This window comes from Lactuca saligna, chromosome 2 (genome assembly GCF_052625555.1).
Source record: "Lactuca saligna cultivar CGN05327 chromosome 2, ASM5262555v1, whole genome shotgun sequence".
NCBI classification, from domain to species: domain Eukaryota; kingdom Viridiplantae; phylum Streptophyta; class Magnoliopsida; order Asterales; family Asteraceae; genus Lactuca; species Lactuca saligna.
In genome coordinates, this window is record NC_136418.1 from 121,495,696 (window position 1) to 121,501,947 (window position 6,252).

Consider the following 6,252-nt stretch of genomic DNA (forward strand, 5'->3'; position numbering starts at 1 on the left):
ATCCATGTTATTCAGCATGGCCATGACAGCTGCAATTTCTTCAGTTTGGGCCCCTCCACCTCCTTTGCTTCCATCTTGCCTCGGGTTATGGTATTCGCGGGAGTGTTTCGCGAATTCTTCAATTAGCTCCTTGACCTTCCTTGGATTTTTCCTTGTCAACGGTCCTTGAGAATCAAGGAGTTGTCTTGTCATGACATTGACCCCATCATAAAAGATTGACATCTCTTGCTGCACATTTAGGTCATGTTGCAGGCAGTTTCTGAGTAAGCCCTTGTACCGCTCCCATGCTTCGTACAGTGACTCCCCCGGCTGTTGCTCAAAGTTGGCTATTGCCTTCTTGAGTTTGGCTATCTTGGATGGTGGGCAAAACTGATCTAGGAATTGCTCACGCATTTGAGCCCAAGTGGTGATTGTACCCGGTGGGAGTGCTTTTAACCACTCCTTAGCAGCTCCTTTGAAGGTGACGGGCAGCATCCTAAGCAAGACTGTGTTCCTGTTGACATTTGGGACATTGAAGTAATCTGCAATGTCATTGACTTCATCTAGATGCTTAAAAGCATCCTCATGGTCTTTCCCAAAAAATGGGATGTCCTTCAGCGCAGTCAATATGTGTCCCTTCAGCTCGAATGTGGCATTGGCAGGTATTGCGGGTTGGACTAATCCGGGACCCACATCTTCTCGGATCCGTTTTTTGTAAGCTCCCATGGACATTTCTTCAATATCTTCCATCTCGTTCCTTGGCTTGTTCTCGGGTTCACTCGTGTGTTCTTCAAATTCTGGCTCGGTGTCGCTTTCGTACTCGGTTTGCACGGTTGTATGATCCAAATGCTCAAGATTGCTCTCGTGCTTCGTTGATGAACTTGACTCTCCTGTCTTCTTTCCTGCCTTCATATAGAAGGCTGACTTCAATTCTTTCAAGGGCGTCTTTTTCTTGTGAATTGCAGACTCGGGATCTTCTAGTGGTGGCACCAATGGTGTGTTTGAACCTTTGGTCATTAACTCCTGCAACTTGCTAACTAAAACGTAAAACTGGACAAAAATAAGAAAAACTAAAAAAAATGAAATCTCAGATTTCACGTTGTGAGTATACTAAATCTCACGTCGTGAACTCTGTGACAAACAGAACAAAAATTAAACTAAGATAAGCTAGTAAAATAATTAACCAATTAAGCTTTCTGTAAATTTTATTCCTAAAAAAACGATTAATCTAATGCAACTATATTCAACTAAGATAAGCTAATAAATTAACCCTTATTTCTTATAATAAAATAGTAACCACAGTGGTTCCTTCCATAGTCACTTAGTTTATATTAGCTATATATAATCTAATATTGAATAGATAGTTACTTGTGTGGATCTTCCCTAAGCCCATAACCAAACAAGGAACAAAAAATGAGGTGGAAAGCACACATCTAACTATCTATCGGGTATTAATTATATATAAACCTAATGTGTAAACTAAGGAATTATAGACTTAATCACCTAAGGTCCTTCAAGTTTATACTGGTTTAATAAAATGGATTCAACCCTTTACTGGTAAGTTTCTAGTTTTGAATACCAAATGTTCTGTTTGAAAAGTATGTTTTGTACTAGAAACTTGTTCATTGAATTAGTTTCCTATGACCTGACCCATACCGGGTACTCCTTATGATTACTTAGTGTATACGGAATATATATGAAATTAAGGTAGGATCAATAGTAGGTTGGGAGAATCTGCTCTAAGCCCACAACCAAATAAGGAACGGGAAATGAAGCAAAAAGCACACATCCTATTATCTGTCGGACCCCATTAATATATATATCCCTGATGTATACACAAAGGAATCATAAACTTAGCATTATAGGGCCCTTTCTACTGAACATACTAGACCCGACTGTTCTGTTTGTTGTTTGTAAAAATGTAAGTTTTCCCTAATTTATAACTATTGATGTGCACAAAAGTACCCACTAATTTTAATATTTATAACCTAACAAACTAAGATTAATTATGCACTTATAGGCAGTGTACCTAGTCAGATTATAATATAGCTTAGGTAAGTCGGATGTCGATCACAGGGAACGGTGTTACTAATTAACCTAATTACTATTAAATTAACCTAATTTATTAATAAATTTAATAAGGGGGTTTTATCTAATTTTGCAAGATCAGATGAACTTAATCAAATTAATAGAAAACACTCTTGCTTAGTTGAATCCACTTCTTCCTTATGGCTAGCTAATGATTATGGGTTATTAAGTTGGGTTTTAGTTATATTAGTAATTTAGTTCTATCTTACTAATAAGTAACTAATTCATGATCAACCATGTATGTTCACACATAATTAAACACAGAACTAATTATGAATGTAGATATGCTATGTAAGATTTGTTGTATAAACGCAATTATGATCACAATTCACGTTCTCTAGCACAGCTAAGATTTATTTAGCCTAATTACTAACTAAGATTGGTCAATCCTAGCTCTAACAATTCAATGTTCACTAAATTATTAGGTAAACAAGTTCATGTAGTTTCATGGTCACTAAGCTACACAGAACATGCAATCTAGCAATTAGATAAGCAAATAATAACATGCTAGGTTATACAAATCAAACACAAGCAACTCTTACCAACTTAAATTAATCCATAAACATATAACTATTCATAAGTTCAAAGCTTCATCTAGCTAAGCAAAAGTAGCTAGATTTAGCTGCTCATCATAGTAATTAAACTAACACAGCTAAAACTAATGAAAAACATGTTTATAATCAACTAAATATAAAACTTTACTTCTTTTGGTGTTGAAATCCCTCTTCCAGGACCTTCCTTCTTCTCTGAAACGTCTCCTGGAACTTCTTTTCTTCTGCCAAAAGTTCTCTTATTCGTAATAATAGAAGAACTTATATAATCCTTAAAAACCTGCGCCACGTCGTGGGCTTTAAGTAATACGTATCCTTCAAGGAAATCCTCCGCGTCGCGATGTTTATCTTCTGGAACACCCATGCCACGTCGTGGGCTTCACCGCCACATCGTGAATTAAGCTGAAATTATGAAATTATTATTTTCTTGTCTTCCAAGCCTCCCATGTTCCCCAATTTGTCACCTCTGGTCCCTCTCTTCGAAAATCCTTTGTATTGACTGAAAATATCAATTAAAACTCATAAGTATCACTATTCTGCACATATTATCAATTTATTAATAAAAATGCACTTAAATACTGCCTAAAAATAAGTATAAATATGGCAATATCACTATCTTAACTCAAAAATAGTTTGCATTTGACTTTCAAGTGGAACTGTCACTTTATGAACGTAATGGGAAAATGTAAGTACTGTAGTATTGTATATAGTAACTACTGTTATACTTACCACCTTAAACCAATTGTTATTTAAGGTATAATGTGATATGATTGCACTAGACTATCGACTAAAAACATGACGATGAAAGACGTCAGAAGGAATGACATTTAGCACCCCTAGACTTGCAGGTCCCGCTGTAGCTAGAAGCAAGGTGTAGGATAGTCAATCCAGTATAGATCTATATGCAAATTCACGTTTTCCCTCCAGGAGATTCTGGATACAAAACAAGCCATGGCAGAGATGCCATGCCCCGAAGTAGTGGCTCACATTTATGTTATAGTGTGTATGTATTGTATGTATTAGTGTAGTGTATGTTCTCTCTGTTATCGTGTACTGTATGTACTAGTGTAGTGTATGTTCTCTCTATTATTGTGTATTGTATGTACTAGTGTAGTGTATGTTCTCTCTGTTATCGTGTATTGTATGTACTTGTGTAGTGTATGTTCTCTTTGTTATCGTGTATGGTATCTACCTCCCTGATTCTCTTTATAGTGTGTTCTAGTATCTAGTATGAACTGAATCTCTTAACTATACCCATTATAGTTTACTAGTGTTTTACTTGTATTGATATTGAAAAGACTCATTTTTCTACTAAGTTATGCTGGTACTTTAAAAACGGAGTTTTTGTTAAAACTATAAAGTAACATAACTTTAAAAGAGCTTTTGAAACATTTTGATTATTTATAAAAGACATAAGTAATCCTTTAAAAGATGTTTAACAACAATTACACAATTAACAATTGTGTTCAACTTGTATTCCCCCCTTAAAAGCATTTAAAACAGTTTAAAAGATTCATTACGGGGTATGAACTCACATGATGTAGGTGAATCAAACGAACACGTGTGTAAGGATGAGAAGTTCCACGAATGAACTCTCGGGACTTAACGGATCCTAAATGACATATAATGGAATATAATGACATAAATATAGGGTTTAGAAGCAACCAAATGCAAGGAAACACCTCACGGGACTAGGAAATACTTGGAATGAAGTGTTGAATGACATGTGATTCAACTAAGGGATGTTTATGACCAAACAAAGGTGTTTACGTCCAAGGGAGTTTATGACCGTAAACTCATGGTAAAAGGTTCCTAAGAGGGTGTTTGAAGGCTAGGGAAACTTGGGGGACCATTTCTCTACACAAGGATGAGAAAGACTAACTAAATGGAAGGCTTTTGATGAAATTACGGCCAAACCAGGAGTTTATGGCCGTAAACTTATGGAAATCTTGCAATTGAGAGTGGTTTAAGGTCCATTTTGCATCAAGGAAGTGTTCTAGGTCAAAGGATTGGACTTAAGAAGGGTTTGTGGCCAAAATGGCACACTTATAGGGGTTTATGGCCAATGGAGATTTCTTGGCCATAAACTCCTTTTGGTCTTGCATTCTTTATGATTTCAAGGCTCTAATCAAGTGTTTCAACTAGATAACAATTTAAGGGGAGAGTACTTACGATATAGAGGCTTGAAAGGGTTGATTTCTGACCAAAACACTAGTGTGTGTTCTTGGTGAAACTTGAAGATTTGAAGATCTAGTTAAAATGAATGTTGTTATGGATGAAATCAAAGGGTGATTCATGATTAAGAAGGATAACAACAACTAGGATGAAGAACACTTACGTTTTTGAAGATCTAGGATGATGAACTCGATGATACTTCAGAGAAAACTCAAGTGTTCTTGAGTTGGAAATGAAATAATGAAGAAAAGTTGAAGAGAATGAGTCTTATAGGGGAGTTTTCGGCCAGGGTTGAGTTTACGGCCGTAAACTCCATGTTTAAAGCCGTAAACTCCACATGTTGAAGTTTAGGGCTTGAATCTTGTACTGTGGCTTTAGCAGATAAATCCCAACACTTATTCCTTAAGTGTACTATGCTCAGAATACTCAAACAGAATCTAAATTGTGCTAAATGATAGCAGGAGTGAGTCTGACACTGAGTTGAGTTGACTGACTGAGCTTTCAAAGCAAAAAAATTTCGGGTTGTCACACTATAGGGAGGCGTTTGGTCTCAAAAGTTGCTATGAAAGGAGTTGGTAAAGAAATGGCACAATACCTTAGTGACTTTCAATTTGGAGTAGGTATGTAGGGTGGTGCTGAAGTTATACTTCGTAGTGTCAATAGGGTGTTGAGTGCACATGTAATGACCCGTTCCCGGTATGTTAATTCATTGGTAATTGTTGTAAGTTTTTGCAAGAGGGACTCGGCGAGTTCATAGCCTGACTCGCCGAGTAGGGTCGCGACTTCGAGCACGCGTGAGCCGGGGACTCGGCGAGTCCATATCCCTGACTCGGCGAGTCCATCCGTCTGGGTGAAACCCTAAATCCCCGGGTTGCCCACTATTTAAGCCACCTTATAGCCCCACTCTCGCCTCCCTCACCCTGAGAACACTGTGAGAAAAACCCTAATCCACCTTGAGAGCTTATAAGTGATTTTTGTGTGGTTTGTGAAGGCTTGAAGAAGGAGAAGAAGAAAGGAGCAAGGAGAAGAAGAGTTGTGCAAAGATCCAAGGGCAAATCTGAGTTATTTGAGGTATTTTCGGATTTCCCCTCTTGTTATATGCTTTAAACCTCCATTAAAGCTCTTCTAAGATCTAGTTGATGCTTGTTCCAAGCCTTATGTTTGCATGAATGCCTTAATGAGTCGAGATATCTTTAGATCTGAATGATTGGGTGTTGTAGAGCCCAGATCTACTGCCTTTTTGGAGTCACTTTGCATATTAACCCTAGATCTACCCATTTTATGCATCTTTTAGCCTTATTTCCCTTATTCATGAGGTTGTACACGTAAAGTTGGAAACTTTACGTGGTAAATCAGCTTAATGGACTCAGATCTATCAATTGCATGTGTTGGATTCAAACAAAATCGAGTAAAAATCAGTTGCATGGCAGCGACTCGGCGAGTCGGGAAGAACGACTCG

The 6,252-nt window shown here is 37.4% G+C and overlaps 1 non-coding gene across 1 annotated transcript; it reads left to right on the forward strand.

Annotated features, from left to right (window-relative positions):
• Positions 1 to 238: 238 nt before the first annotated feature.
• On the forward strand, positions 239 to 345 carry LOC145033133 (small nucleolar RNA R71). Its single transcript, XR_013677373.1, has one exon. It is a non-coding gene; the product is annotated as a small nucleolar RNA R71 (small nucleolar RNA).
• Positions 346 to 6,252: the final 5,907 nt, after the last annotated feature.